Source organism: Stegostoma tigrinum, chromosome 2 (assembly GCF_030684315.1).
Source record: "Stegostoma tigrinum isolate sSteTig4 chromosome 2, sSteTig4.hap1, whole genome shotgun sequence".
Classification (NCBI taxonomy): Eukaryota; Metazoa; Chordata; class Chondrichthyes; order Orectolobiformes; family Stegostomatidae; genus Stegostoma; species Stegostoma tigrinum.
Genome location: NC_081355.1, coordinates 126,533,772 through 126,550,271, shown reverse-complemented (window position 1 = coordinate 126,550,271; position 16,500 = coordinate 126,533,772). Strand labels below are relative to the sequence as shown.

General features: G+C 42.5%; 1 long non-coding RNA gene across 1 annotated transcript in view; it reads left to right on the top strand.

The window, feature by feature from the left end:
• LOC125447586 (uncharacterized) overlaps positions 1-15,621 on the top strand; it is a 128,669-nt gene extending 113,048 nt beyond the window's left edge. Inside the window, exon 4 of the long non-coding RNA XR_007246572.2 lies at positions 15,035-15,621. This is a non-coding gene — a long non-coding RNA (uncharacterized LOC125447586). The remainder of the gene's footprint in view (positions 1-15,034) is intronic.
• The last annotated feature ends 879 nt before the right edge of the window (positions 15,622-16,500 follow it).

The following is a 16,500-nucleotide window of genomic DNA, read 5'->3' as shown; positions in this document are numbered from 1 at the left end:
CACAGGTTTGACCTTCCTATAATCTACACAAAACCATTGAGTATCATCAAGTTTGGGAACCAACACAATTGGTGAAATCTGCTCACTTTGACTCAGCTCTGTAATGTTTTCTTGGAGCATTGCTTCTACTTCCTTCTGAACCTGTGCTGCTGAGAGATGATTAAGCATAGAGGGGTGCTATCTTATTAAAACAGAATTCCCTATGTCAATCTCACGTCCAAGTGTATTAGTCCTCCCCATTCTACTCCTACATGTGTCTTCATAGCTCTGTAATAAGTCATTCAGTTCAGTTTTCTACTCCTGGGTCAGATAGCTCGCTACTCTACCCTATTCGTTAAGTACTTGCTCATTGTTCAATTTATTCTGAGGCACATCAGAATCCAAATAATCTGGATTTGATTCCTCACTCTGAGCGGCAGTAACTAATACCTGTTTCTCTAGTTCCCTGTCCCTGTCATAGAAACGTTTCAGGATGTTCACATGACATACCTGGTCAGTTACTTTTCCCTATCTGCCATCTTTACCAGATAATTCACCTGACAACTTCTTCTCAATCTGATAGGAACCACTAAACCTTGCTTTGAAGGGATCACCTACTGCTGGTAACAACACAAATACTTTATCCCACCACTAAATTTACGAATTATCGATTTCTTATTTTCTTCTTGCTTCATTATCTACTGGGATACCTTCAAATGTTGTCTAGCTGATTAACCTACTCTGTTTAATCAATCTCTCACCTCAGGTACACAATCCAACTGAGAGCTCTCTGACTTCGGACCCATCAACGTTTCCTTAATTAATTTTAAAAGTCCTCATACTTCATGTCCAAATATCAATTCAGATGGAACAAACTGAAGTGATTCATTTGGAAAATCTCCTCAGTAAACAATATAAGTGGGATGCGTTTATCCCAATCATTTGGGTAATCGTGGCAATAAGCCCTCAGCATGGTCTTTAGAGTCTGATGCCATCTTTCCAATGTGCCCTGGGTTTCAGGATGGTACACACTTGATTTAAAGCGTTTGATGCCTAAACTCTCCGTGGTCTCCTTAATTAATTTGGCAGTAAAATTGGATCCTTGGTCTGACTGAATTTTCCTGGGTAGTCCGTAATGGATAAAGAAAGAAGTAACCCCTCCAAACCATTTTTGCCTTGATATTCCGTAATGGAATTGGCTCTGGAAATCTGGTAGACTCATCCATTATGGTTAGCAAATATTGGTTCCCATATTGGTTTTAGGGAGGGGACTGACACAGTCAATTATAACCCATGTTAAATGTTCTTTAGATAGAGGAATCGGCATCAAAGGCCCTGGTTTTATTACAGCCTGTGGCTTTCCTACTATCTGGCATACATGACAGGTACAGCAAAATTCAACCACATCTTTATGTGATCCAGGCCAATAGGAATGCTTCTGTATCTTAGCCTGAGTCTTCCTCACTCCTCGATGACTTCCTATGAGTAATTTATGTGCCACCCACAGTAATTCCTGTCTGTCTGCTACCGGCAATACAACCTGGTGAACGTCTGCCCATTTCTCCTCTGCACTAACCTGCCAAAGTCTCCATTCCACCTTAGGATTTTATCCTTAGGGTAATAACATTCTGAAATGCATTCCAATTCCTTTTCTGAGTAGGTTTTATGATATAAATCCTTATTTGTCTCATCCTTTTGTTGTAACTCCGTTAATCCTTCAAAATTAAACACCACTGCCTGATCCTTTATCTGCTTAGGTTTTTCCTTTACCATCTCATCAAACAGGGTGTCAGCTAACTGGATCTCAGCTCCTTCCTCTTTCTCTTTTCTTTTTCTTTCTTGTTTTAACTTATGGTTTTGGGATCTTGCCATCGTACTAGTTTAGCCTCTTTTACCACATCTTTTTCCCAGTGCCCCTTTTAATGCACTAACACTGTGGTTTTGTGTGTCCTGCCTTATTGCAATGAAAACACCTGAGGTCTTTCATCTCTATTCCACCCTCTTAGGTTTCTTTTTTCACATGTGGTCAACTGTTCCCAGTGTGATCTACTTTTTGTTTTCCATTGAAGAATCTCCCTCTTTCCCAATTTCTAACCCTCATGGAATGAAGTTGCTGTTGGAAGCTAAATTTCAATTTCTGTAGTAATGTGTATTCATCCACCATCTCTGCAGGTCTGCTCGCTGTTTGAACTTTCTGTTCCTCAACATGAGTTCTTATCACTTCTGGAAGTGAGTTTTTAAACTCATCCAGCAGAATAATATCTCTAAGATCCTTGTATGTCTTTTCTATTTTTGATGCTCTCACCCATCTATTGAAGTTGCTATGTTTCATTCTTTTAAACTCAATATAAAAGTTTGGTTAGAGTAAAAAAAACTGCAGATGCTGGTATCTAACATAGACTGACATAAGGCTGGAAGAACACAGCAAGCCAGACAGCAAATGGAGTAAAGGAGAACTCAGGGTTTTGGGTATTGCCTTCCTTAGTATATAAGTTTGACCTAGTTACTTTCTTATGTTTCTGAACCATTGTCTATGTGCTGCTGGTACCAATTCATGGGCACTCAAAATAGTCTGTTTTACTTCTTCATTTTTTTTGACACCTCACCTGACAGCACTGCAAACGTCTCACTATTTCTGCCTACCAGTTTGGCCTGAATTAACAGTACCCACATCGACACTGGCAAGTTCATCTGTTTAGCCAATTTCTCAAAGTAAATGAAAAAAGCTTCTCCATCTTCCTTACTGAATTTTGGTAATGTATTGATATATCTGTATATATCCCAATCAGGTCTTTGGCTACGATGGGTTTGCTCATCATCACTTTCCTCTTAACTAAGTCTAGCTTCATCTCCAGCCTGTTAGATTGATTTTTTTGTCAAAGGCTCAACTTCCAAATTTCAAACTCTTTCTTTTTCTCACTCTCTTTTCTCTCTTTGCTCAGCTAGGAACATTCTGAGAGACCCCAGGACGAGCCTCTAATCTGTTAAAAAAATCAAACCCCTCTGACAACGAAAACTGACATACCTAGACTGTTGTGCTTCGCCCTATAATCTGTGAAAAGGAATGATTAAACAAAAATAAACTCCTGACACTCTCTTTATAATCAACGAGTAGCAATTTATTTATTTAACTTTAACAGTGAACAAACTAAACTATTAACAAACCCTGAATAAACCCCTTCTAACTATCAATTATTCTGGAATAAAACAATACTTTAATGATATGCTGTTCCAATAAATATAAGTCCCACATATATAAAACAACAATAATAAACATAGAATTTAGTCTCTCAAAATTACAGCCACGTTACGTGGCTTTGGAATGTTCTGTGCCTTCAAGGTTGAATTTTTATGTCACAAATATTAACTAGTTGTGCTGTAAGTACCTTTGATTTAAACGATGCTTTCTTTAATACTTAGAGAAATCTGGGAGAGGTAGCAATTCTCTCGTAAGAGCTGAGAGCTCTTAACTGCTGCAGATGGTAGTTTGCTCTCCTGATTTTCCAGCTGCACTCTCCTTTTATATCCTTGATGACATATCAATCCATTACAATGGGATTGGTTCTACGCTATAAAAACCGTCAGATTTAAATTTAATTGGTTATTGGTATCTAAGTGCCTGGTTCAAATTGATTGGCTAAAATCAAAATTTGTTCTCTTGATAACAAAACGAAACTGCTGTTGGCCTGCTAACTATACGGCTTTTTGGTACAAATGTTTCAATTTGAGGGCACCCTGTGTACCTGCAAACTCATAAGTAGTTGCCCACAGACATTTTGTTTAAATTTGTAAGCACAAAAAAACACATCACCTTTTAAAGTGACCATGCACAGCTTTCTCCCATAGCATTTTACAAACACCAATATTTTACAAACACCAAATTCTGACATCCTTCCATCCAACCCACGAATACACTCCCCTACTTCGTAACATGAGTGATTAGGAAATGAAATGGAATGTTTTTGGGAGTGGAGTACAAAAGTGGCGACATTTTGCTGTGGTTATATAGGGCATTGGTGAGACCACATGTCATGTAGTGTGTATAGTTTCGGAATGGATTTATTTTCTTTCTTGTGTGTCATGAACAATGAAAGAAATCAAAATTAGAGAACATTTTGGGCAATTTTATCTACAAGCCTTTAATGGTGACTTCAGAAATCTTCCATTGATCAGAGACTACCCTATTTCCACAAATTTCATTAAAGACACAACTTGTCTTATTTATAAGCCACTTTCAATTTCCCTCTCCATCACCAACAAATTGGACAGTACAAATCCCTACATGTAAATTCCAGGGGGCACCTGCTGTGTGCAGCTTGTCCTGGCAATCATCCAACTGTTCCTTCAAAATAACTTTGCTGCTTACTCCATGATCACCATCCTTCTCATCCCTTTTTCCATGCAAGTTGCCAACAGCAAGCCACCAGATCAGCAGTTGCTCTTGGACTAACTCTCACACCGCTTTAGCCTGTCCAAACTCAAGGACACCTTTGACTTGTACACTTCTGTCAAGTTACTTTGCATCTCATGCATCCTATGGATGCATCTTATGGATCTTAATTTGCTTTCTTAGACCTTATCTAATTTGAAATTACTGGTTGGCCACCAGCCTCTGTTTACTTCAAGACAAAAACAGAAGTTGCTGGAAAAGCTCAACAGGTCTGACAGCATCTGTGAAGAAAAATCAGAGTTAACATTTCAGGTCTGGTGATCCTCCCTCAGAACTAATGGTAGCTAGGAAAATGTTGGATTATATGCAAAAGATAGGGTGGGGGAAAGGGCAATGAGTAAACTGTAAGTGGGGATAAAGCTCAAAAAGAGAGAAGAACAGTTGGACATTCCTTGTTACAGTTCTATTCCAGCCTTCAGCCTCAACTCTTTCTCCAATATATTGGTGGTATCATTGGTGCTGCTTTCCGTTCTCATGCAAAATTGGAAAAGTTTTTCGATTTCACTTCCAATTTCCACCCTGTCCTCACTTTCACCTGGTCTATCTCTGATTCCTCCCTTCCCTGCCTCAACATCTCTGTTTCCATTTCTGGGGATAGGCGTGTCACTAATATCCACTACAAACCCCCCGGCTCCCACACCTACCTGGACTGTACATTCTCACACTCCACTTCCTGTAAAGACCCCGTTCCATTCTCTCAATTCCTCCGTCTCCATCACATATGTTCAGATGAGGCCAACTTCGACAAGGAAGCCGACAAAATGTGCACCTTCTTCCTCAGCCGAGGATTCTCTAGCACTATTGTCAACAGGGTCTCACCCATCTTCCTCATTTCTGCCCTCACCCCACCTCTTCCCTCCTGCAACAGCAATAGGCTTCCCCTTGTCCTGACCTACCATGCCACCAGCATCCACATCCAGAAGATCATAAAACATCATTTCTGCCACCTTCAGCAAGATGCCACCACCAGACACATAATTCCGTCCCCTCCCTTGCCTGTCTTGCACAGGGACTGTTCCTTCTGGGACACCTTAGTCAGCATTTCCGCCTCTCCCAACACCTCCCCACAGCCCCATGGCACCTGCCCATGCAATCACTGAAGGGACCATTCCTTCTGGGACATGTTGGTGCCCACTTCCATCTCTCCCAACACCTCCCCACAGCCTTACGGCACCTGCCCATGCAATCGCTGAAGGGACCATTCCTTCTGGGACATGTTGGTGCCCACTTCCATCTCTCCCAACACCTCCCCACAGCCCCACGGCACCTGCCCATGCAATCTCTGAAGGGACCATTCCTTCTGGGACATGTTGGTGCCCACTTCCATCTCTCCCAACTCCTCCCCACAGCCTCACGGCACCTGGCCATACAATTGTTGAAGGTGTAACACCGGCCCATTTACCTCCTCCCTCCTCACTCCCCAAGGGCCCAAACATACCTTTCAAGTGAAGAAGTACTTCACCTGCACTTCCCAGAATCTAGTCTACTACATTCGCTGCTCACAATGTGGTCGCCTCTGCATCGGGGAGACTCAGCGTGGGCTTGGTGACCACTTCACACAACATCTACATTCTGCTTGCAAAAGGTCCGGAGCTTCCAGTTGCCTGCCTCTGTAACACACCACCCTGTTCCCCGGCCAACATCGCTGTCTCTGGCTTGCTGCAGTGTTCTCGCAAAGCCAGACGCAAGCTGGAAGAGAAACACCTCATTTTCCACTTGGGGACCCTGCAGCCCTCTGGACTCAATGTTGAGTTCAATAATTTTAGGGCCTAAGCTCTCCCATGTACCAGCGACCCCATCCCACACACTTTGTTATGACATAGCCTGCCACTACACACCCCCTTGTTGTTCATCACTAACAGTTCCCATTAACAGCTTTTCACCCTCTTAACCAGATCGTTATCAACTTCTTTGTCTGTCCAACTGTTCTTCTCTCTGAGATAGTAGGAACTGCAGATGCTGGAGAATCTGAGATAACAAGGTATAGAACTGGATGAACACAGCAGGCCTAGCAGAATCAGAGGAGTGGGAAGGCTGATGTTTCAGGCCTAGACCCTTCTTCAGAAAGGCTTGAAATGTCAGCCTTCCTGCTCCTCTGATGCTGCTTGACCTGCTGTGTTCATCCAGCTCTACACTTTGTTCTTCTCTCTCTTTGGGCTCTATACTATCGTTTGCTCCCTACCCCATCCCCCCACCCTATCTTCTGCATATGCCTGACATTTTCCCAGCCACCATCAGTTCAGAGGAAGGGTCACTGGACCTGAAATGTTAACTCTGATCTCTCTTCACAAATGCTGCCAGACCTGCTGAATATTTCCAGCAACTTCTGTTTTTGTTCCTGATTTACAGCATCTGCAGTTCTTTTGGTTTCAGTTTACTTCATGTTGCCTTCTTAGTGCACACTCACTGCTTTCAGCATTGATTGACTGGCTGCCCCCTTCCATGTGGCTTGTATTGCTCTGTAGTGGAGAGGGAGAGGTAGGCATCTTGTTAGCAGTAGTGAACAGTCAGGAGCGTGGATGTGTCATTTTGTGGCACCACATTACGCTAACATCACACCTTCACTATGTGCCAGCAGTCCATTCAGCAAACACACTCCATGTACTATCAAAACACAACCCTGTGAGACAGTCAAAGGAGAGCATAGTTAGTGAGGTATAGAGGGACTGGAGTCAGACAGAGATACCATCACAACCTGTCAAAAGGATGGTCCAATTAAACTACAGGCAATTGGCTACGGTCATTCAAGCATTTGGTCCCATCAGAGACTGAGGATCCATGTCCTGTGAACCCAGGGATTAGGATGTGCTCAGTCCCGCAGGTCAAGTCCATGAAGTCCGGCAATTACAGGGTAGATTATTTCGCTCACTGTGGAGAAATCGGTCCAAGATATGAGTTGTGGTCAGTTGAGGCTGTCATGCGAAGTTTATCTGTGGAGTGGGCCAATTTTCCCCATAATGGGGCAAAAAAAGGAATTGAGTATGATCATAGATGATAGCAGAATAGTTAGCAATGACGGATGAGCAGGAAACATGTTGATGTCTCCCTACTGAGAGAGACAGAAGCATAGAGGGCAGAAAAGGTTTGTCATTTGGGAGGATGAGGTGGATGAAAGTACTTGAGTTTTTTATTTATTCATTCACAGGATGTGGACATTGCTAGCTGGGCCAGCATTTATTGCCCAGAGCGCAGTTAAGGGTCAACCACATTGTTGTGGGTCTGGAGTTACATCTAGGCCAGACCAGGTGAAGATGGTAGGTTTCTTTCCCTAAAGGGCGGTATTAAACAAGATGAGGTTTTTTGACAATCAGCAATTGATTAATAGTCATCATTTACCCTTCTAATTCCAGATTTTGTTTATAAATTCCACCATCTGCCACGGCAGGATTCAAACCTGGGTCCCCAGAACATTACCTGGATCTCTGAATTAACAGCCCAGGTGATAATTGTTTCCAGTGGACCAACTGCATGCAATAGCGCATGAAGCTTGGTGAGATGTGAGTAAAGTGGCAGAGGTAGACTGAATGGCGGTCATGTCAATGTGAGGTAGCAGAGAGAAGATGTTGGCACTTCTTCCCGCAGAGTGCAGAAGATGGTTTACTTCTTTGATGAACTGCTTAACCTGGACATAAACTGACTCAGGCTGTTACTTAACCCCAGGCTGGTTGCATCTGCTGGCGTGGTCTCCTGTGGCAGCCAGCAGGAAAAGCTCTAATCTCTATCATCATGCCCACCAACACCTTCAAAACCCTTCTGCAATGTGGGGATCAACCTTTTCTGTCCTGTGGGTCATGTCCTCAGTGATAATGATTGAGTAACACAATGTGAGGGCCAGCTCCTGGCTTTTGGTGTCTGGAGTAGCATGGAGCTGAGGCTGTATATATGTTACCATGTTGTGACTGGGAGGCCTGGAATTTGTAAACACTTCACCCTCTCCAGCTGAACAATTCCCCAAGAAAGGCATCTATCTTCCTGTTTGCATAGTTAATAAGATGAAGAGTAGAAGATTGCATAAGAAAGTTGCTCTGAGCAATGGTAGAACCCTGAATTTTTAAAGGACTTTAGCTCAAAAAAGGAAAATACTGCCATTGATCCTTTTGTTTAGGAAAGGAAATGGTACCAAATAGGTTCCCTCAACAGATTCCAAGGGTAAAGAGGGAAAGTTGGGCCTGATTCCATTCAAATTTAGAAGATTGAGAAGTGATTTCGGTGAAACATTTAAGATCCTGAGAGGACTTGACAAAGCGGGAGTTGAAAGGATATTTCTGTTTGTGGGTGAGGAGAGAACTTCGTGGGGAGCACTGTTTTAAAACAAATGATCTCAAGATGGGATGAGGATAATTTTTTTTCTCTCAGAAAGTCATAAGCTCATGAAATTCTCTTCTGCAGCAGCAAGATGTTTGAATGCTTTTACAGCTGAGTTCAATAGCTTCCTGATTGACAAAACAGTTATAGTGAGTTGACAGGAAGGTAGAGGCCGCAATTAGATTGACCGTGATCTTATTAAATGGTGGAGTAGGGCCAACTAGCCTACATCTAATCTTAATTCTTGTTATTACATACTCTGAGCTGAATTTGTCCAGAAATTGGCAGTGTCAACTTTGGTCAGTTTCATGGGCAGTTTCTCTCTGTGACCCCAAGTGAGATTTCTCAGGCTGATCTTCAAAACCCAGTGTATTACCAAATGCACCAAATGCCTTTATTGTGCTCTGCTTATCCTACCTTCTGTCTTGCTAGAGATGGAAGCCATCACTACTGCTGGAACCTCCTGGGACTCTGACCTTGTGATGGAGGAAATGTCATTGATGAAACAGTTAAATATTATTGGGTTAGTTGCATTAGCTACACAGTTTCTCACCATATCCGGTATCCCCTCTTTCAAGAATGTGTTTTTAATCCTCTTTAAATTGTCCACTTTTATAGCAAGACCGGCTAGCTCATTTGGCAAGTCTATTTTCCTACTTCTCTCTCATGAACTAAATGAAATACAAGTGCAATTTTACATTTAACAAACAACTGGCTTGCATATTGTTAGACCTTCCAACCTAAAAACAACTCTATCTTCCTACTCACATTCTAACCGAGAATCATTATTTATCCTACATAAGACTTCCACTTTCTTGCTTCATGGAAAATGCTTCTATCCTAAACTTAATTCACTTCAGCTGTGAAGTGAATGGTTCCTGTTCATTTCCTGTTTTAATTGCAGCAACTTTAGTTTCCATTGTATTATATTGCTTATCAGAGAAGTGCCTTGTGTGCACTGGAACATTGAGATAAAAGCTACAATGGGCATTACATTGTGTGAACTATATTAGGATAAAATATTGCTGCAGATTTTGTTTTCTAAAACTTTGGATTTCACACTTGTTTTGACACTGTTAGAAAGGAGAAAAATGTATTTCTTAAAACAGCACTGATTATATAGAACATAATCTTCGAAAATCTAGTTGAAGTTGTCTTAATCAATTCCTTCAAAAAGTGGGCAAATACAAATATGACCAGGAATAAGAATGGAGATGCATGGTAAATCCTATGAGGTCTCATGGCACCAGGACAAACATGTCCCACCTATATGCTCCTGGTGTATATCCCTCCAAACCCTTCCTATTCATGTACTTATCCAAGCGTCTTTTAAACGTTGTAATTGTACCCATATCCATCACTTCCTCAGGACATTCATTCCACATGAGAACCACCCTTTCTGTAAAATATTTGCCCCTCATATTAATTGTAAATCTCTCTCCCCACACCTTAAAAATGTGCACCCTCATCTTGAAATCCCGTATGCTGGGGAAAATATAATTATTATTAACTCTATCTATCCCCCTCACTATTTTGTGAACTTCTATAAGGTCACCTCTTAACCTCCTACACTCTGATGAAAACAGTCCCAGCCTATCCACCCTTTCTTTATAACTCAAACCTTCTTAACCCGGCAACATCCTAGTAAATCTCTTTGACAGTGGTATATGGGAGGGATGGAGCTGCCCTAAGAGTCCTCAACATTGATCCAGGCCCCAGGAAGTCTCAAGGCATCAGGTCAAACACGAGCCCCTCCTGGCTACCATGTATACCCACTCACCTCCCCCACCCCCATCCCCACCCACCACCACCGCCAATTGATCAGTGCTGCTCCATGTTGAGCAACACTTGGAGGAAGCACTGAGGGTGGTAAGGGCACAGAGCGTACTCTAGGTGGATGACTTCAATGTCAACCACCAAGAGAAGCTTGGCAGCAACACTACTGTTCGAGCTGGTTGAGTCCTAAAGCACATTGCCACCAGGCTGAGTCTGTAACAGGCAGTGAAGGAACCAACAAGAAGAACATAGAACATAGAACATAGAAAAGTACAGCACAGTACAGGCCCTTCAGCCCACGATGTTGTGCCGTGGAATAATCCTAATCCAAAAATAAAATAACCTAACCTACATTCCCCTCAATTCACTGCTGTCCACGTGCGTGTCCAGCAGTCGCTTAAATGTCACTAATGACTCCGCTTCCACGACTACCACTGGCAAACTATTCCATGCGCTCACAACAATCTGGGTGAAGAACCTCCCTCTGACGTCTCCTCTATACCTGCCTCTTAACACCTTAGAACTATGACCCCTCATGGCAGTCAATCCTGTCCTGGGGAAAAGTCTCTGGCTATTGACTCTTGTAATACCTCTCATTACCTTGTACACCTCGATCAGGTCACCTCTCTTCCTCCTTCTCTCCAGAGAGAAAAGTCCGAGCTCAGTCAACCTCTCCTCGTAAGACAAGCCCTCCAGTCCAGGCAGCATCCTGGTAAACCTCCTTTGCACCCTCTCCAAAGCCTCCACATCTTTCCTATAATAGGGCGACCAGAACTGGACACAATATTCCAAGTGTGGTCTCACCAGGGTTTTGTAGAGCTGCAGCATAACGTCGCGGCTCTTAAACTCGATCCCCCGTTAATGAAAGCCAAAACACCATATGCTTTCTTAACAACCTTATCCACCTGGGTGGCAACTTTGAGGGAGCTATGCACTTGAACACCAAGAACTTGGCCTTAACCTCACCAATCTACCTGCTATTGATACACTTGTCAGGAACAGCATTGTACATTCTTTGGAGATGAAATCCCATCTTCACATATATGGAGAGAAGGTAGAGTCAACATTTTGAGTCCAGTGACCCATCCCTAGGCAAACTGTTTTAGTACAGGGCCACTGACATGAAGAAAAGAAACATGGAATATTTTGTTCAAGCTAGTGTTATCAACTAAATGTAGGTTTGAGGGCCAACTAGCCGACTTCTAATCTTAATCCTTGTTATTACAGGCTCTGATCTGAATTTCAGCTTTGCCAATGGGCCTCACTGACACTAGAAGTAAAAAAGGAAAAGTGTTGGGGGGAGAAAGAAGAGGCAGCTCAGAAACCAATTCACAGAATGTGACCAGTTCTGAGGAAGGGTCACCAACCCAAAACGTTAACTCTGTTTTCTCCTCCTCAGATGCTGCCAGACCTGCTGAGCTTTTCCAGCAACTTTGTTTTTGTCACAGAATGTGACCCTTTGTCATGGTCACGGTGTTTTCTTGTTGTAGGGTTGGGGGGAGCAGAGGAAAATTGTCTGAGATGATTGAAGTGCAGAAATCTCAGGGTGTATAACATTCTTAGAGTTTTTCACGATGACATTATCAGTGGATTGACTTGGTGGTGTAGAGCCAATGACAGACAGGCTATGTCCTGCTCTGTGAAAAGAGCTTGAATGACCCCTTCTCAGGTTCATAGTTCATTGTTTTCTTAAAAAAAAGTCAGTCAGAGAAATATATCAAAGACTGAGAGGAGGACAGCTGGGATCTTGAGGATCACAAGACATTTCAGTACTCATGATAAAAACAGCAAGGAACAAGAAACACCAAGGGTTAGGTAGTAGCTATCTATATAAGAATTTAAACCAGCTGCATAAAGAGTGCCTCAAGCTGTTTAAAATCTGAGGAAAGGAGACCTAAAGCCTGGGCTCTTCAGATTCTGCCCAGCAGATTTACGATCAATGATTATTATTCTGCAGTTGACTGTATACCTTTGAGACTTGTGTAACCTCACACAACCTGTGTCTGCTAAGTTTCAGTCAATGTGCATGAAGGCATGTTTAATGCTAGCTGTCTTCTCACATTTGCAGTCCATTCTGTCAAATGGAAAGGTTTTGGAACTGTGAACCCAGTCTTGATGAAGATACAACTCCCTGGACAATTGCGGATCCAAAGTCATTAATTTTTCATTCAAATTCATATTCGGAACTTGGTGAATGATTTTTCACATCTGAGACGTTTCTGTCACATTTGGGAACAACCTGGAATTTTATGAGCCACAGGAATAGAAAGAAAGCATTTCCACTCAGTGCCTTTCATAATCTTGGGACACTTCAAAGCACTTTATGGTCAAGTAACATGACATGAAATCCCTGGTCTCATGGACGGAAACATGGCTGCCAATCTACACACAAGATCCCACAAAGAACAGTGAAGTAATGGCTAGATCATCTGTCTTAGCGATGTTGGTTGAAGGATAAATATTGGCAGCAAACTAGGATGAACTCCTGTGCTCTTCCTCAAAGAATGTCATGGAATCTTTTGCATCCACCTAAAAAGAAAAACCAATTTGAGGAAATATCTCTTTGAAAGATGGCACATCTGACTCCATATTCCCTGAGTACTGCATTCAGTTGTCACAGAGGGACTTAAGGGTTCAGGTGGATAATTCTTTGAAGTTTGTGTCACCTGTAGACAGAATGGTTAAAAAGGCATTTGTCATCCTTGTCTTCATTGCTCAGTCCTTTTAATATAGGAGTTGGGAAGTCATATTGATGTTTAACAGGATATTGGTGAGTCTTCTTCTAGAATACAATGTCCGATTCTGGTTGCCCAGTGATGAGAAGGATATTTTTAAGCTGGAGAGGGTTCAGAAGAGATTTACCAGGATGTTGCTGTGTTCAGAATGTGAGTAATTTCAGCTTTACCACTGTGCTGCCAACTCTGCTGGACCTGTCCAGCTGATGGGACTTCCTGGGAACAGCGATAGTGTTGTCTGCAGCATTGTGTTTGGCTATTACTGGACTAGTCTAGGAAACAGCTCTCCTAGAGGTTGGCAAGGAAGACTTTGTAGACTACTGTCACCATCTTGGGTCCCTAGGTTGATGACAGGCTCTCTGACAGACTTCATTTTGGAGTCACATGTAGAACAGCCCTATTAAAGATGACATTCCCTGAAGGGCATTAGTGAACTGGATGGGCTTATACAGCAAGTAAAAATGATTTCAGCGCCATGATTAAATTATAAATCTAGATTTCAGATGTTCATTGCATTCACATTCCACTCTCTGTATTGTGGGATTCAAACCCAGGATCCCAGAACATTTCTTGGGTCTCTGGATTACTAACCCTGCAATAATACCAAGACATAATCCGAACTCACTTACTGATTTAGAAATGGTCTTAGTGGTTTGTGAAGATTACGGGTTGAACTTCAACCCAAAACCACCACAGGGCTTGATGGCTGCTGCTAGGACTGTGCTTGGCCTGGAAATGCAACATCATGGATACTGCCCTGGAACCAGGGTGTGTGGGGGCTGGGCCTGTCAGGTAGTGTGATTGATGGATATGGGCTGTGGGTAAAAATAGGGCCTGTTTCTGTGGATGCCTAGTGCTGCCTGCACTGTCTAAAACCACAACTATTCAGTTTTTGCTTGAATGTTTCATTATTGCAATTGCCTGTGAAATGATGAAGATCATTCATGAAGTATCAACGCTTCTTCATGCCTTTGTTTCCTCATGTTAAAATTTTCTCAGTCAATTTTAATGCCATTCTGAGCACGAAGATAAATATCAAAAAAAAGATTGCTTGACTTTTGATTTGAATTATTATTGCCACATGTACCAAGATACAGTGAAGAAAAATGATTCTGTACGTAAGTATGTCAGGGTAATGGAGCAAAATGCAGAATATAGTGTTACAGCTACAGAGAAGGTACAGAGAAAGATCAACTCTAATATAAGAGAAGTCCTTGTAGGTACTTCCCTTCGGGTGCAGGTGCTTTAAACACTCCTTACTTTGCCACAGCACTGCCCACTGTGTACAGCAAGGGACTGTTTTGGTCTCTTTTTGTTGCTAACTCAGGGGCACTTCTGTATCATATATCTATTTATCCAATTCTGCCAGTTTTCTGACTGTTGTGGTCCCTCCATGACTTTAAACATCTGTAGGGGCAGCAGGATTGACTCCGTTCCTGTGCCGTGGTGCTGCTGCTGCTTCACCAGTCTCTCAGTTGCTTTTCCCTGTGTTGGGTCTGAAGCTTGTCATAGTCTCACATCCTGCATTAACTTTGCTGCTGGGTAAAATTTTGGGTGAAGCGCTAAATGATGTCTGTGATGCACTGCTCTCATAAAGAGTGTGAAATTCATGGTTCCTTTTTTAAGAAGCTATTTACTTACACTATGCTAATATTCAATAATTATTTTGTGAAGTTGAAGATATGGTCAAATGCTGAGATGACAGTTCAGTAGCCCATGGCTTGGCCACTCCTGTCTGCTTTCTTTCTCATTTTTTTCTGTATTTCTTTTTGCTTTTGCTCTTTTCCAGAGAGAGGCAGGTGAAGGAGGAAGCCCCTGGCGGTGGCGGCAGCAACTTTAGGATGAGCTGGATACTGCTCCAGCCTGGCCTGGGGTCTCCAGGTGAGCGAGGAACAGCCCACCCCTCCCCACAGGCTCAGATCTACAGGCTGAGCCGAAGCTCCTGGCTCGCAGTTAGGCCCGGGCACCTGAAGGAACAAAGCATGGGTGAAAGGGATGGCCGATAACCAACAGTAGGATCTGAAGGAGTGTCGGATGTCTAACAGGGGGTACTGAGCTTCACCAGGCTCATGGCTACAGCTCGGACACAGTAATTGCAATAATGTCAGCGGCAGGGAGCCGTAGCCGAGACTCCAGAGCCCAGTACAGAATCCCAGGAGAGTGATTCAGAAACCCCGGACAATGTCGAGCAGTGACTGGAGGAGAGGCAGAGGAGGAATGAGAAGAGGAGAGAAAGATGGACTTTATTGCAGTAAAATCTTGCATTATATTCAACGTTTCACAATAGTGACTGAGCGTGGTGATACTTTTTGTATAACACACGAAAAGACACTTTTCACGGTACTTTAATGTACATGTAGCAATAAATCTAAATGTTACCTGAATGCCAGTATACAAGAACCTGGAGTTAAAGAACTGAAGGGGGTTTAAACTGTAGGAGTTTGCAGACAGAAAGCATGGAGGCATTTGAAAAGGAGGATAAATTTAAGCAGTAGCACAGATGAAAACACTGAGCACCCCAAAACATCTGGCTTCTGCCATAAACTCTGAAAAGAGTTTTGTTCAGAAGGAATTTTGATGAGACTAAAGCTGAAATGATAACATTACCACAAGAAAATGGGAGAGAAATTTATAACAAGGATGTAGTGCAGAAACAACTGTATTTTTTTCCAGCTGACACATGCTAGGCACTCACTGCTGTTCCAGTCTTTAGACAAACCAAGAACAGAAGGAAATGGTTACTGAGTCGATCACTCTCATCTGATGTTTCTCCCGTCTTACTTTATTAACATGGTCGAAGCGCCAGCGATTAAAGGGACCATAGCAGTTTGACAAAAAGCAGAGGATGGTTTTGAATGGTGATTTTTTTCAGATTAGTAAGAAGTATACAGTGGTCTTCTGCCCCAGTTCAACATTCGGACACTGCTGTTTTCAATCTATATTAATGAACTGGACTTGAGTACATAGGGCATGACATCAAATTCTGTGCAGAATTTAAACATGTAGTAAACTATGAGGAGGGTAATAAAGAACTTCAAGAGAAATATAACAATCCTCAGGAGGATAGTGACAGATCTCAAGAGCTCATGAGACCATAAGATGTAGGAGTAGAAGCTGGCCATTCAGCCCATCAATTCTGTCCCACCACTCAATGAGGTTTTGGCTGATCTGATAATCCTCAAATGCACTTTCCTACCTTTTCACTGTAATACCTAATTCCTTTACTGATTAAAAATCCCAGCCTTGACTACACAC